The 15,479-nt window shown below is 54.1% G+C and overlaps 1 long non-coding RNA gene and 1 other non-coding gene across 2 annotated transcripts in view; one reads left to right on the top strand and one right to left on the bottom strand.

The window, feature by feature from the left end:
• Positions 1 to 15,479, top strand: part of LOC100849610 (uncharacterized) — a 142,269-nt gene that overhangs the window by 17,950 nt on the left and 108,840 nt on the right. The gene's annotated exons all lie outside the window — the stretch shown is intronic.
• TRNAW-CCA (transfer RNA tryptophan (anticodon CCA)) lies at positions 14,883 to 14,956 on the bottom strand. The gene has a single exon. It is a non-coding gene; the product is annotated as a tRNA-Trp (tRNA).

Below are 15,479 nucleotides of genomic sequence, written 5' to 3'. Positions count from 1 at the left end.
CAGGAATACTGGAGTGGGTTGCCGTGCCCTCCTCCAGGGGATCTTCCCAAACCAGGGATCTGACCCAGGTGTCCTGATCAAACTTCAGGTAGATTCTTTACTGTCTGAGCCACCAGGGAAGCCCAAATAATACCCAGAACAAAGCCCCAAATCCTCTCTGGAAACTTCCAGGTCTTGAATGGGCTGGGACCTGCCTACCTTATCTCTCACTGCCCCACCCCCTCCCCTCTTCAATTCTTTTGGGGGAGAGGGTGGTGGTGGTTTTTCCTGCCTCAGGACCTTTGTATCTGCTGTTTCCTCTGCTCTCAGCATACCCTGCACCTTCTCGTCCCTTGGGTCCCCCTTAAGTATGGCAAAGCTTCCTGTCCATCTGCCTGCCACATCCCACCCACCCTTTGCTTTTCTCTAGCACAGCTTGGGGTCCTCAGGACATTCATCAGCATCCACGAGGATCTGATGCACTGGTTTCTCTGCTGGACTGTAAGGTCCAGAGGGCAGGGCCTCGTCTGTTTGCAGAGTGTCATGAGCAGCCGGCTCAGCACTGGGCACGTGGCTGGTATGTGTTACCTGTTAGCTGATGACTGGTGAATGGGCTGGGTGTGGGTGCCCTCCTGGGGGTCGGGGGAGGGCAGGCCTGGAAGCCGCCCATCTATTGAGCTGGGAAGAAACACGCTTCCCCAGCTGCCTCGCGTGCTTCCCCACGGCGCCCATTCCACCACTGCGTCTGCACTGTTTCTTACTTCATGTATATTTAAAGGGACTTGCTTTTCATTTCAATTCGAAACTTTCTAACACTGCTTTGAATTGACGACTTGCCGAAAGTGAAAACTCACTCCTGAGTTAGAAGTGCAAGCACATTTCAGACTAGCTGGCCAGGGGTCTTGTCCTCTGGGCCCGGGTTGACAAGTCCCTGTGTTAGATGTTTAAGACCCGGCAGCCTTCGGGTGCAGTTTTCTGTGCCGTTATCAGGAGAGCTGGAAGATGACCACGAGGACTGGCATCGTCCTGCCCTTCAGTGGTGTTTGCCTCGCTGTCTGTGAACAGCCCCCAGCCAGGGGCATCTGAATCCACAGTCCAGTCCCCAGGAAGGCTCTCAGCACATTTCAGCTCCCTCCTGGTCACCCTTGCGACCCCTCAGCATCCTTACATCACACTCCAGGGGGCAACTCTGGGTCTTCGGGGCCAGACTGGGGGCTGCTGGCTCTGGTCTCAGGGCCTCACTTTTCTCTTCCAACTAATGGGGGTTCCCCACCCTGGACCATTTTGCCTGGCTCTCCACCAGCTGTGAGGATGAACGGGGGTCCTGAAGGCCCAGCCCCCATGCCCTGGGGGAGGAGGGGTCTCGGCTGGGGTCTTTCCTGAACCTCCAGCTGCCTCCTGGGACAATGTGGAATTTTTATTTTTCAGTCTTTGTCTGCAAGGGAGAAGTATGGGCCTCTTTACATAATTTTCATTCCATGGGGCCGGGGAAGGGGATCTGCACAGGTGTTCTCAAGAGGGAGGGGGGGAGCTGGGAGCCCCCGGGGCGGCTGTTATTGGCAAGAGGCCAGTGCCTGTTTTTCAGAAGGACAGAGGGAAGGGAGCATGACTGAGCGCCGACTGTCTACTCATCTGTGTTTGAGCTGTCACACAGCCCCCAGCTATTAACTCCTTCCAACAGCCCACAGGCAGGGACTGCTGCCACCCATTTTACAGATCTGGAAACTGAGACTCAGGGAAGGAGCTGAGCTCAAGGTCACACAGCTGGCAAGCGGCAGAGCCAGGCTTGCACCCAGGTCTGTATGGCTCCAAAGCTGTGCCCTTAACTATGGTGCCTTCAGTCTTGTTGTCTTTTTTGCTCAAAGCACTGATAGGAACCTTCATACCCCTTCCATCTGCAGTATGCTCAGCTCCAGTCCCCTGCTGCCTGCTGCAGGTGATCTGAGCCTGAGGATCAGAGAGATTAAGCGGCTGGCCCCAGGTCACACAGCAGGTTGCCAGGGGGCCTGGCGTGAGCCTGGCGTGAGCCTGGCGGGAGCCTGGGAGTAGGGGGCTGAGTCTGAGCTAGCTGAGCTTCCTCTGGGGGGCCCCCTGTCCACTCTCTGCCTTGGGCCCCATCGGGTCTGGGGGCGGTGCCCATGACATTGGCTGGAGCGTCCAGGCCAGTATTTTAGCCAGCCGCCGCTGGGGGTGCGCGCAGTTAATTAGCGGGGCTCAGAAAGTTCATCAATAATAGATCTGGCGGCTGCGGCTGATTGCCGGTGCTCGGCGGGCGGGGAGGGCCCGTAAATCAGCCTGACGGGTCTTGACAACGGCGGCCCCGCGCCACCAGAGCGCCACCTCGAAGCCAGCGCGGGGCAGGGCTGGCGGGGGAAGCGGGTTCCCAGCCTGACCTGGGAAGGGGCCGCCCCCCAGCCCTGCCCGCCCCCTCCCAGGCTCTCTTAGTCTTTGGTCCTTCTCATTCCCCTCCCCACCGTCAGCCCGGTCCCCAGAGGTCCCCTCACTCCCTGCTTGTTCTCCATGCAGCCTCACACTGCAATGATGGGGGGCTGGAGCCCCCTTAGAACTGCAACCCACTCCAGTGTTCTTGCTTGGAGAATCCCAGGGATGGGGGAGCCTGGTGGGCTGCCGTCTATGGGGTTGCACAGAGTCGGACACGACTGAAGCGACTTAGCAGCAGCAGCAGCTGAACCCCTCTACAGTCAGGGTTCAGATCCCCTGGCCAGATCTTGGATGCCTAGACTTCTGCCTCTATGAAACGTAGATTAAATGAGTAACCCTGATGTCAGGTTAATGGCTCACGCACACATAGGCCATGCAGTGCCGGGGACTTGTCACCCACTAGAAATGGGGGTGCCGCTCCCTTTCCCTCCCACCTGGAGCCATACCCAGCACTTGCCACACATGCCTGCACCCCCACCACCTAGCCCTCTGGTTTTCCTGTTCATGAGACATGCCACAGGCATCAGAAATCCACTCATTCATGTGAGCATCATGCACACGTGTGCCTACCCGTGTCAGCTCTACACATGCGTTCTGGCTAACTATGCAAATCATAGTTTGGGGAGAAGGTGTCCTGGCAGAGGAAACAGCATGTGCAAAGGCCCTGGGGTGGGGGGAAAAGATGCATTCAGGGACTATAAGAGACACCTGTGGCTGCTGTGGCCACATTCCTGTTTTTTCCAAAGGGATCTTAGATAAGAGCCTGTTTAGTAACTTCATGTAGGGTGTGACAATCCTTTGCACAATCTTGACAAGTAAATGCTTCTCAGATCCAGGTCTTTCAGCTTGCCTCTGTCCTGCCTTTGACCACAATGTTTTAGCCTCTCCTAATTCAGTGCCTCTTCCCCTGCTCCACTGAGGGGCTCAGTGGGCCCTGTGGCTAAGCCCAGAGCCTTCACTTTTGGTGAGACCTGGGCTGAGGAAGGGCGGGCCAGCAGGGAGGAGGCCAGTCATAAATTTCCAGCGAGTTGCTGCTGGCAGCTCTCTGCCTGTTCTCAGAGGCCATAAAATTTTACTAGAGTGAGAGCTTCTGCCCATGAGTGAAGCCACGCGGGATTAGAGCCCGCCAGGGTGTCGGGCCTCAGGACCTCCATCACCTGCCAGGTTACACCTCCCCAGGCCTCATTCTCTCTGCCTGCCTCCCCAGGAGACTCAGGACTGGCCACCACCTGCCCAGGGCAGAGCACTTTACAGTTTAGGAAGGAATTTCCACCAGCCTCACCAGGAATCTTCCGGACTTCCCAGTGAGCTGCCAGAGCAGAGTCACCAGGTTCCTTTGATAAATGAGGAAACAGGCTCAGAGAGGGTGACTTCACTGCCCAGGGCTACACAGCAGAATAAGTTGGGGTGGCAGACTTGAATCTAGGACTCCTGAGTCCTCTAGCCAAAGAGTGCTTTTTCAGCCTTGGTTTCTTTTTATTTATCCACTCATCCATTCACTCACCCACTCATTCTTTTTGTTTGTTTGAAAATTTAATTTACTAGCTTTGGAGTGAAGATTTATTCACATCTTTTCCTCAAATTTAAATTGATTGAAAAAGTAATATATTCTTATTGTAAAAGATCCAACTACAGATAAATGTCTGCCGCAAAACGCCATCCACTCATTTTCTTTCCAGCTCCCTATCCACCTACTCTCCCGTCCATCCGTCCATCCGTCCATGCATCCTTCCACCCGCCATCCATTCAATAAATACTCGTGAATATTTGCAAAGCACAAAGGTAAATAAAACACAGCCCTGCCTTCAAGGAAACAAACAAACGGTGACAAGGTGATGAGGGAAAGGTCAGTACACACCCCAAAGGCACCGGCTGTTCACAGAACCGTGTGCTCCATGCCGAGGACGGGAGCGTAAACACGGCAATGGGGCCACTGTCCTCCACCATTGCTCTGATACCCCCTTGTGTCTGAGGCTTGCTGTGTGCCAGCAAGTGTGAGACATATCGACAGTCAAGCCACCGATTTGAAGCATGAACCTAACACGTGCCAGGCCTTACTTGGTTGATGTTATTTATTGAGCGTCCCAGCCTCGTGAGGTCTGGGTGTTCTGACTCTGGTTGGGGCACAAGGGAACTGAGGCTGGAGGGATGGAACGGTTGAGGGGTGCAGCGGGAGCCAGGTGGGCTGTGCGGGGCTTGGTCCCAAGGTGGCCGCAAAGCAGAGGCTTCTGGGAAGAGCCTGCGGTGGGCACCCGGCAGGTTCAGCCTGGCTGTGGCCAGCACAGGAAACATCTTTGCCTGGCAAACAGGATGGTCGTTTGCCGTCTGAGCATGGGTGCATGGGTGCGGGGAGGGAGAGGGGCCCAGAATAGCTCCTGCCCTTCCCCTGCCCCTGCTTTCTGCCTGGCCCCCCGCCAGCCCTTCTGCACCCCCATTACCCCGCCCCAGTGCCCATAGCCGGGAACCTTCATGAGTGAGGCATTATCCTCTGAGCCTCCCATGAGCCTGAGTGTGCAGAAGGGAAACAGGCTCAGAGAGGGGAAGTGGCTGGCCTGGCAAGACCCTGCTTCCAGCTCCAGGCCCGGGGCTCTTTTAGGATCTGGAGTGGGGGGAGAAGGAACTGCTTTGGGGGGTCTTCCCTCCCTCTGACAGAGCTGCCATTCGGGCAGATCTAGGTTCCCTTGCTCTGGGTGCCCCCAGCCCTGTTCTCTGCACACCGCTCCCCCAGGTACTACTCCCAGCAAGCTCTCACCCCGGGGAGGAGCCAGGGACAGGCCTTCTGCAGGTATTTCAAAGGCCCTTCCTAAAGGTAGGGACACCAATGAGAGATTCTGGCAGAGTGCAGCTCTGTTCAGGTTCTGGGGTGCACTGACCACCACCCCAAACTGCACCTGTGGTGCCAGGAAGCCCGACCTCGCTTGCTGTGTGATCTTAAGCTGAGCACACAACCACTCTGGGCTTCACGATAGCTCTGGGGTTGGATGTCTTTTCTTGTTCTTGAAATTCCTGATTTTAAGATTCTGTCACCTTCAATATTCTAAGACTCTGGGATTCTCAGACTTGGTCTTTCCAGAATTTTCTCCACCATGTGCACAGTGAGTGTTTCGAGAAGCATCGCAGGGTGAGCTAAGACTCCAGGAGGGCTAACGGTCCCCCAAGGTCACACTTCCTAAGTTTCCCCGCTTCAACCTTGCTCCCATGCCCCAAAGGGGTTTGTACTGTGGCTGGTGGGTCAGCAGGGCTTCCTGAGAAAAGCATAACTCTGTTGATGTGATTGATGTTAAACTAGTTCCTTCTTCCATGACTCTTTCCCAGCAAGGTGTGATCCATTGTGAGAGGGAGGTTCTTTGGAGTCATCCAGCTCTCCTAAAATCCCTGCTCCACTTTTTCAGGCCGTGTGAGCTTGGGTGAATCACTTCATCTTTCTGGGCCTCAGTTTCCTCATCTAACAATGGGGATAATGTGCCCACTTTGCTCCCTTCCCCAGTCTGCAGGGGGAGTGCTGGTGTCACTGGGGGTGTTTCTCTTCTGTGGGAGAGTGGGCCTTGTAAAAGCATTTGCACCAGGGCTACTATTTTGGTGGGGAGAATGGGCATCAGTTGGGCACTGGACAGTCCTGGGAGCCCAGCGAGGGGCCTGAGGTCCCAGGAGGCACCTTGGAGACCCCCAGCCCAGCCTCAAAGGCCCATGTGGGTGTGAACTGCAGAGCTTCTGTGCTGCAGCCGCCTCGAAGCCAGGCGTGAAATCTGGGCGCATGCAGTGCGGCGAAGCAAGGGCTGGGCGGACGCGGACTGTCTTTTGATGTGCTTTTGGGGTGTGTAATTAACTGTAACTGAAATATTATTTGATCTTTTATGTGGAAAATCAAATTTTGTTGTGTCAGACATGAATAAATACACACCGGTCCGTTTCTGCGGCCGCCACAGCTCCTCCCCAGGCCCAGCTCCCCTGCTTCCGCGCCCCACCCCCTTTGCCTTGGTGGAAACATAATTCTCGCCTTTTAAACTTTTTCCCTTTGTCTGGCTGTGAAAGGCCCTATTGTCCTGGGGGAAAAGAGGGGGCTGGGGCCCGAACTGAGGGCTGGGGAGGGGTTGTCCTGCCCATGGACGGGGCTCGGGCTCAGAGACCTGGGCCCTGGGACCCCACGTCTCTGTCTCCAGACATTGGGTGACCTTGGGCAAAGCCTTCAGCGGCCTGAGCCTCAGTTTTCCCACCTGGGTTCTCTCTGGACCCCTTGGGGGGTTGTCATGTTTTATAGATGATGGACCTCATGACTCTGCTAGAGGCATTTGAGGAGTTGGCTGTTGCTTTACACAGAGGTAATGGTCTCTCTGGAGACCCTAAAACCAGTCCCAGTAGGTGATTTGGGTTCTGACCTTTTCCTCCAGTGAGGCCAGTTGAGGATGGGGATGTTGGAAGGGTGGAGGATGCTGTGGGGAGGGGAAGAGCATAGCCTAGTGGTTACCAACCAGCTTTGGAACCAGGCAGCCCTGAGTTCAAGTCGTGCCTCTGCCAATTACCAGCTACGTGACCTCTCTGAGCCTCAGTTTCCTCATCTGGAGAATGGGATGGAAAGCACCTCCCTCGTTGGGCTGGAAAGCACCTTAATCTTTGCACGTTCTGTTCCACCTGCCTTGGGTGCCCTTCCTTCTGCATCCTCCTAGTTGACAGCCATGCATGCATCAGTGATGTTTAACCACCACTTACTTTTAGGGGGGACATTTGCAGACTCATCTGTACTTGGCTTCTTAGGCATTTCCTTGTTCCTCTTCCCCTGCTTTCCCCAGCCCCCGTCTCATGAGGGGGAGCACTTTACTTGCTCTCTATTTGCCTTACTCTCTGCCTTGAGAGTGGAGGAAGACCCCCTCTCCACCCCCCATCAGAGATGCCTCTCATCTTCACAGCTGAATCCCAGGGCCTGGAACAGCATTGGGCACAGAGTGGGTGCTCGGGGAGTGATCACCTTGGTTACACTCTGCAGACTCCATCAGGAACCTCTCCCAGCCCAGACCATGCCCACCAGCCCCCCCGGAAGATGCTTGACCCGTTTCTACAGGGAGCTCTGATGACGGGAGAGGGAATCAGAGATGGCCCAGGTGAAAACACCAGGCCCTGGGCCCCAGCCAAGTCAAACATCCGGGAATTAAAAAAAATAAACAACAAAAAAAAGAGAAGCCGCAATTATTGTCTGAGCCTGTAATATTTACCTGGCTGGGGGGACGAGACGATTTTGAAGAGTGGGCCGTCCCGCTGCTGCTGCCAGCTGGTCTGCCTCCCCTGGAGGTGGGGTGGGGCTGGGGCTGCTCACTTCCCCAGGTGGAAAGGCAGTGAAGAAGCACAAAGAGGCTGCCAGACTTCAGGACCCTCACTGAGCAGTGGGGGAAACCGAGGCCAGCCCAGGGACAGCTTCCTAAGGTTACACAGAGCGGGACAGAGCCCAGACACCCTGCATCCCGTCTTCTACCCGAGCGCGCACCACTCTAAGAACAACACTGAAGAGAAGAACAATAGAAGCATTTGTTGGATCCATCCCAGGTGCTGGGTCTCCGGCCAAAGGCTTTCCACCAGGTGCTTTTATTCTTCCTCGTTTTACAGAGGCCACATCATTATTATTATTCGTGGGTCTCTTTCTCTGTCGAAAAAATTAGAAGTTACATTATGATTGTTGGTCTAAAGATGAAAATATTAATTTTAGATATTAAAACATGATCTTCAGAAAGCCTCCTTCCCCCTTCGGATTTAAAAAAAAAAATGAAAACATTTTAAAATAGTTTTTGAAAAACTAAACCCTAAAACTATTGTGGACCCGAGGCTTTGGGACTATTGAGGCAGGAGGTAGATGAGCCTTCCTTCCCTCCCCCAGGGTAAAGCGATTGGAGATTCATTCCCTGTGGATCGAAACTCTAAGCTGAGAATAGCAGGACAATTAAGGCAAGGAGGGTGGGCCCTGCCCAGACCACATATTTCTTTTCCGGAAGTCAGGGGACCTCCCCCACCACACGTGCGCAGAAAAGGCCTCTTGGAGGCCAAAGGGGAGTTAGGTCAAGGGATGTTCTACCCAGATGCCTTTGTGGTAAAATCCGTCTTGACTTGGGAGGATTGTGAGCTATACCAAATACGGACTGTGAACCAGGCAAATCAAAATGATTGGCCAAGGAAAACCCGGAAGAAATACCCAGTAAAAGTAATTTAAACTGCCACGAGGGTGCGACTCAGGAATTCTCCAAGTCTGCCCGTGCGTGTCTATCCACACGCACTTCTCTTTTTCCCTCTTAAGAAACACTTTACTTGTTTCAGTACCTTCCGTCTTGGTGAGAATTCTTATCCACAAAGCCGAAGGGCCAGGGCCCTGGTTGCTGACCCCTGGTCTTGTGGCTAGGGTCTGGTGCTTTTACCACCAGGACCTGGCCTCAGTCTCTGGCTGGGAACCCAAGCCCCGCTCCATGCCGTTTCAGGCCGAGACCACCTGAGATCACCACCGTGCCTGACGGATAAATTGGTTCTGTGCAGAAGGGAAACTGAGGGGGAGAGAACTGAGTTTCAAAGAGGAATGAGAGACACATCCTGTTAACAAAGGAGCTGGGTAAACCAAGCCCCAGTGAGTGCCTAGGTGGGGGGTTGGGGTGGGAGGTGCGTGCCAGGGTCAGCCCCTCGCGGTCCCCCAGGCTTGCCCCTATCCAGAGCTTCCGCTGCCCCCTTGTTCTCCTGGAGCTGGGCTGTAGCCATGCTGACTGGTGGCCAGTGCCTGTGTGGCCAATCGCCGTCCATAGGGTGATACATCCCCACTGTCCCCAGGAAGTCATTCTTGATTTCTGCAGCTTGGGGACCTTCTGCCCCTGCTTGGACTGTTGGGAGGGGGAGGTTGGGGCAAAAAGCCATTATTGTGACCCCTTAGATCAGCTGCTCCCTGCCTCTGTCACCGTAGGTCAGGACCTCAGGGCTTCCAAAGGCTGGACCACCTGCCCTGGCCAGGAGGGGTGCAGCTGCTTCCCAAACCAGTGATGAGAAAGGGGTTTCCTGCAACCTTCCCTTAACACCAGAGAGAGTCCCTGTTGGGTGCTAATGTGTCTTTAACATTTCTTTCAAAGGTTTGCTAATCTCTCTTTGAAAAGCCTTGTTGAGGGGGAGGGCAGAGAGGGCAGCAGGGTTTGTCTCTAACTCACCAGCATTGTTTTTTATTTTTTTTCATTTTTAGTGTACCTTTTGATTTATGGCATTTAATGTTCATTTCCTATTTAAGGTGGTGATTAAAAGTTTCTTTAAAAATGTTTATTTCTGCAGAAGGAGGAGATCAATTTAGAGAAAAAATACTAAGTAGGTCACCTCAGATAGGAAGGAGGGAGAGGGCAGAAATTAACTTGCAGATACACAAACTGGTGACGTTTGGAAGAGCTGCTGGAGGCCACAAGCACACACTTGTCATTTTGGTATTGACTGCTCAGAGAGGGTCGGTGACTTGCCTGAGGTCACACAGGAAGTGCGTGTCCCTTAGGAGGGACTCAAACTCTAGGTCTTCATAACTCCAAAGCATTTATTTTGGGAGTTGTTCCTATTTAGGGGTGAGGTGGAGCTCAGGACCCCCTTGGTGAGCTGTTCCCACAAAAGAACTTGTGACCATGTAGGCATGGTTCTGCTACAATTTCAGCCAAATCGTGGTGACTGAGGCTCAGAAGCTCTATTCTGCTTACACTCCCACCATGTGACCTCCGTCACCTCCACCCCCAAGTGATGACAAATGTCCTCCCTGACTGTGACTCCATCCCTTCCTGAACACACTCATAGCCTCCAGTGGTTGTCCCAGCTCTGTTCTCTAAGGACCACCGTGGATGTGGGTGGAGCCGGAGGTGGTCGGGGGGACACGTGTCCCTGTCTTGTGTTCACAAGGCCCCAGAGGGCAGTGCAGGGAGGCCGGGCTCCCTTGGTGGAAAGGAGCTCATTCGCACAGCCTGTTCCAGCAGGGCTGCCTGGGCTGGGGAGTGATCGCCCCATCTCTGGGAATATGCAAGCCAAGGCTGGGGGCTTTTTGGGAATTTGCATTCTGGGAGTGAAACTACTTGTAAGCTCCTCCTTCCTCGGCTGACATGTCCCCAGCATGTCCGTGGGGTTGGTTAACATATCTTGGCCACCGGGACCAGGCAGGGCTGGAATGAAGGTTCAGCTTTGCCAGGCCCCACCTCCCCCTGCTTCTCATCCTGACTCTCCTTATCTCCTGGGTCAGTCCAATTCTTCTTTCTAGCACTCACCACCACCCTCCACTCATTATTTCATAGACTGCTCTCATTATCTGCAACTGTGTAACAAACCACCCATAACTGAGTGGTTTAAAACAGCAAGGATCATTTATTTGGCTCCCAACTTTGTCCTCTGGGTAGGACTCAGCAGAAAAGACACCTGTGTGCTCTACATGGGGTTGGCTACAATAGTTTGGAGACTGGAAGTTTCCTTCCTGTCCAAGCTTGCTCACTCTGACCAATGACCGTGTCTGACCGGATGACCGTTGTCTGGGAACTTCTCCTCCCCTCCATGTGGGGTCCTCCATGAACTGCTTGGGCTTCCTCCTAGCATGGTGGCTGGACTCCAGGACGAGTCTCCCCAAAGAACTCGGTGCAACTTGTGATGCTGCTATGACCCCACCTTGGAAGTGACACAGCAAAACTTCAGCCCTACTCTGTAGGTCAGGCTGTCACGAAGGCCTGCCCAGTTTCAGGGAGAAAGGAACAAAAGACTCACCTCTTAAGAGACAGAGGAGATTGTGTGACCCTCTTTGGAAAATATAATCCACTCCATATATGCATTTGCTTCTTCGTTTACTGCCTGTCTCAGAACCACAGGGACCTGGTCTTACTCGCTGCATAGCCTCAGCTTCTTGAAAGTGAAAGTTGCTCAGTCGTGTCCGACTCTTTGTGACCCCATAGACTATACAGTCCATGGAATTCTTCAGGTCAGAATACTGGAGTGGGTAGCCGTTCCCTTCTCCAGGGGATCTTCCCAACTCAGGGATCAAACCCAGGTCTCCCACATTGCAGGCAGATTCTTTACCAGCTGAGCCACAAGGGAAGCCCAAGAATACTGGAGTGGGTAGCCTATCCCTTCTCCAGTGGATCTTCCCGACCCAGGAATTAAACCCAGGTTTCCTGCATCGCATCTTCTTCAAAGTGTCTGACAAGTACTAAATGCTCAGTGGGTTTCCTGGGTGGTGCTAGTGGTTAAGAACCCACCTGCCAATGCAGGAGTCATAAGAGACGCAGGTTCAATCCCTGAGTTGGGAAGATCCCCTGGAGGAGGGATGGCAATCCACTCCAGTATTCCTGCCTGGAGAATCCCATGGACAGAGGAGCCTGGTGGGCTTCATAGGTTCTCACACAGTCGGACACGACGCAAGTGACTTAGCCCAAGTGCTCAATGCATATTTGTTGAATACACAAGTGGAGAAACGAATGAAAAAAGAGGCAGAGATGGAGACAGACAGATAGGTTTGGCAAGATGTGGTCAGGGCTGGGCGGAAGGGAAAGCTGATGTCCACTGGCCCGAAGGCCCGGGCCTCTGGGGGGCTTCAGCTGGGCTTATTACAGGGAGGTGGGAGTACAGCAGGGCTCTACAGCTGGGTGGGGGTTGCCAGCCCAAGCAGGGTGACAGTCAGGGTGAAGAAGCCCGCGTCCATCAGGGACAGGCCCGCCAGCTGGGGCCAGATCCCGCGGTGGCCAGCGGTTGCCGGCCGCCTCCCTCCGCTAACAATTTCCCTGTGGCCAGAGCCTCGGAGACCAAGAGTAATGAAACAGAAGAATGTTGGTGACATTTTTCTAAAGAGGAAAAATGTAGGGTTTCAAGTCAAACTGAAAGACTTATTGGGTTCGCAGCGAGGCTAGAGCTCCCTTTCGAGAACAAACTGCCAGATAAGGGACACGATTGAGTCCCCGGTAATGTTCACTCCGGCCAGCCCAACGCCTGCCGACACTGTTTTGACTACATTGTTCACATTGATTTTCCTCCAGTTCCTCGCAAATGGAGGCTCTGGCGTCTCTGGGGAGCGTCGTCATCGGGGAGGCTGAGGAGGGTCTCCGTGGAGCAAAGCCAAGGGTGCGGGGCACCGGGGCTGCTGGGCTGCAGCCTGGCTGGGTGGGCACAGGCCTGGCACCTGGGAGGGGGGTCACTGACAACACTGATAACTGTACCCAGCACGATTCACCCAACGTTTTCCACGACGCCCCTGAGAAAGTTTCTTTTTCCCTTTCACACACCCCCCATTTTACTTCTGATCCTCCTTAGCAACCCCAGGAGGCTCAGAGAACTAAAGGGACTCGCCCCGTGACACAGGCAACCCAACTCAGCCCAGGTGAGCCAAGGTCTCTGGTTGAAAGCGGGGCCTCCTGGCCAGTCTTGGGGGCTTAGATGCCCAGATTGCAGACTCTTCACGGACCCCCTGTCCCAGTCTCCTCTTGCATACGCCCATCCTTCATCTACTGAGTCATCTGATGACGATGATGTCAGCGTCTTCGTGTTTGTTCTGGAGCGTCTGCTGTGTTTAGCTGTGGACAGCTGATGTCTCGAGCTTAACACACTCCAAACTGAACCCACCGTCCCCTCCCTTCCCTCCTCCATCTCCTCTGGGGGTCGCTGCTCGTCTCCTGAATAGAGGGTCCTAGAGCCTGCCCAGGACTCCTTCCTCCCATCACCCCCCAGACCCTAACAACTATCCCCAAGGTGTGGACAGTTTACCTTCCAAGTCTCCCCTGAGTCCATATGCATCTGCATACCCCCACTGCCCCCAGCCCCTTGAGGCCTCTGCCTTCTGCCTCTACATTGATCTCCCTGGTCCTTCTCCCCGCCGACAGCCCGTCTTCCCCGCGGCAGCCAGAGGCATCGCTGTGAAATGCAGCTCACTCCCTGCTTCACACCCTTCCTCGGTTTCTCAGGAGCCACGGCGTACGTCTGGACCATCAGCACCCACCTCCTCCACAGCCCCCGCCCTCACCTGTGCACCCTCACGACCAAGCCACCTTCCCCTTCCCACCGCTTCTCCTGTGCTTCCGCCTGTCCACTGCGCCCTTTCTGCCTGGAAAGCTACGATGTGTTGGAATGATCTGCTTTCCTGTCCTCCTGTCCCAGGCTGGGAGCTCCTTGGACACTGGGCTGGGCTTTACCCGATTTTGCACCCCTGGCCCCCTGATCCACACCTTGGCACATCACTCAGACTATGCGTTCTCTGAAGGATGGAATGACTCCAGCCTGCTGGTCAACCAAGCCCTCAGAAGAGGCGGTCTCAGGCACAGGGGACTTGCCCAAGTACATGGTAATCCCAGGGGTCTGGAGATCCAGCCTAGGAGTGTTGCTTGCCCACCCATGCAGAGACGGTCTTAGAGGGGATGGCCACCCCTTAGATGTTGGGGCTCTTCATCTGGGAGCATAAGGTTGTTTAGGGGTGATTCTCAGGCAAAGGTGGGTGGAATCTTGTTTGGGGGTGGAGGAGACAACCTTGCCTGGGGAAAGCATTCTTTGGAAGGTGTGGTGGCCTTTGCAAAGGCACAGGGGCCTGAAAGGGAAATCTCTCCAGGCTGGGAGGTGGGAGGTAGCCAATGCTGGGGTTGTCTGAGCCAAGACCAGTGTAGTCTGCCTTCAGAAAGGCAGACTCAGAGATGAGAGGACTTGCCTGTCGTCTTACAGCCGAGCCAGGTTGAAAGCCAGGAATTCTGACTCCGAGTCCAGCTCCTTTCCTTCGGGACCAGCCTTGTGATACATTCTGGGGAGGAAAACGAGATTCTTGGCTGACAAAGAGGCATACGGGGCCAGGTAGGGAGACGCCAGTTCTCAGACCTGTTCAGGTCACCTCAATTTTTCTTGAAGGGTGGGGGTCATAGACGCACAGACGGCAATTTCCTCTTAGGAAATGAGCTGCCATCTAAGGGGAAAAATGTCTAGGGCCGAACGCTTGGAGACTGGACAGGTAGGAAGAGGGGACAAAGGGAGGTGAACCTTGAAAATATCTAGGTCACATCTCCTGCCAGCAGCTGCCCAGCCCTCTGTCCATAGCCAGGTTGGGAAAATGCTTTCTTTCTGATCCCCTTCCAACCCTGTCTTGAAGAACAGGGTGGAGCTGATGTCTGGTCCTTTCATCAGCCGAGGCCCTGATATAATAATGTTAAGAATAAATAATAAATGGTACCATCCATGGAATGCTTGCTCCAAGCCCTGTGTTCATTATGCATTGCCTGTTTTACTTCACTGAATCCTCAGGAGTTAGGAACCGTGGTTCTACCCAATTCACAGATGAGGAAACTGAGGTTCAGTCGTTGTCTGATTTACACCCAGTTCTGCTGGCTTCAGAGCTCTGAGGGTTTTTTTATTTTCTCTTTCAATTTGGCTAGGGTCTTGGTTGTAGCATGCAGGATCTTCCATCTTCATTGTAGGATGTGGGATCTTTAGTTGAATCATGTGAATTCTTAGCCTGAGTATGTGGGATCTAGTTCCCTGACCAGGAATTGAACCTGGGCCCTCCTGCTTTGGGAGCTCAGAGTCTTAGCCACTGGACCACCAGGGAAGTCCCAGCTCTGCAGTATTTAACTGAGTGTTATGGAGAGTCCCAGGTGCCAGGCTCGGTGTCATGTTAGAAGCTGGCCAGCCCCAGCCTCTGTTGGAAGGTGTCTGAGTTCTGTGGTCTGAGAAGGCTGATAAACCACAGTATGCGCCCCTAGATGCTTGGTCTGGGGGGGAGGCAAGGTGGCCCTGTAATGCACCTTACGGAACACTCCCAGGAATGCCTCCCAGGAGCCCCTGGCACTGCACAGCTGGGCAGGGTGCTCTGCACCCCCCAACAGCTCTGGCCCACAGTGGTTTGCAGGATTTGCTTGGTGTCTGTCCCTTCCATTGGATCTGAAATTCAAGAAGGCCAAGATGCATCCCTGGCCCAATCCCTGGTCCCTGTGGGTCCTCCAGTAGTGTGTATTTACTACCATCACACATACACACACATCAGAGCCAGCCGGGGCACGTAGTGGAATAAGCCAGCGTAGGTCATAAGTGGGTCACAGCAGGAAAGCGCTATGAAAAAGTATTATTTTTAC

Source organism: Bos taurus, chromosome 17, assembly GCF_002263795.3.
Source record: "Bos taurus isolate L1 Dominette 01449 registration number 42190680 breed Hereford chromosome 17, ARS-UCD2.0, whole genome shotgun sequence".
In the NCBI taxonomy this organism is placed as follows: Eukaryota; Metazoa; Chordata; class Mammalia; order Artiodactyla; family Bovidae; genus Bos; species Bos taurus.
Note: the sequence above shows the minus strand (reverse complement) of the source record. Positions and strands in the feature narration are given on the sequence as shown.